Here is a 643-nt window from a genome sequence, read left to right as displayed (position 1 = left end):
CCGGGCACCGTATAAGGGCAGCGGTAGAAGTGACTGGTTCAGGGCATCGTACGAGGGTATCGGTAGAAGTGATTCGTGTTCAGGGCACAGTATGAGGCTAGCGGTAGAAGTGACTCTCATTCGATGCACCGTAGAAGGGTGACTGATCATATTTCTTCGAGTATTTTCGGTAACGAATATCTTTTAAACTAAAAGCGATAGCGACCAACGGATTAGAGCTTATGAAACTTTGAAAAGTTCTTTATAACATAGGGTAAGAAAATAATTTAAATTCAGGGCGTAAAGGTTTCGAAATCATGACTAAAAGTGCAAACAAGAACGCATTTTCAATTTTTACCTTTTTTTTTTTTTTATTGCGAATATCTAAAAGCGATGGCGATCAACGAATTAATATAAGTTAAGTTAGAAATCTAAGAGCTGAAAAAAGAATTTATAACGAGAAATAGGCAAAGGTAACATAATTTTGGCTATTTAATCACCTTGCGACTACCTGTCGCTTCTGTTTTTATACAAACTATCATCTCTAGTCAAAAAATATGCACACTGCATCAGGCCCCGGGGAGATTCGAACTCCCGATCTCCTGTTTACTAGACAGGCGCTTTAACCAACTAAGCCACGGCGCCGATGAATACCTCCGCTTTG

At 39.7% G+C, this 643-nt stretch overlaps 1 non-coding gene across 1 annotated transcript; it reads right to left on the bottom strand.

Annotated features, from left to right (window-relative positions):
- Positions 1-550: 550 nt before the first annotated feature.
- On the bottom strand, positions 551-624 carry TRNAT-AGU (transfer RNA threonine (anticodon AGU)). Its single transcript has one exon. It is a non-coding gene; the product is annotated as a tRNA-Thr (tRNA).
- Between the last annotated feature and the right edge of the window lie 19 nt (positions 625-643).

This window comes from Atheta coriaria, unplaced genomic scaffold (assembly GCF_025399875.1).
Source record: "Atheta coriaria isolate IRGN ID8LTWV9N9 unplaced genomic scaffold, Caltech_Dcor_3.1 scaffold2640_size1405, whole genome shotgun sequence".
Taxonomy (NCBI): Eukaryota; Metazoa; Arthropoda; class Insecta; order Coleoptera; family Staphylinidae; genus Dalotia; species Dalotia coriaria.
This window is presented reverse-complemented; position numbering and strand designations above follow the sequence as displayed.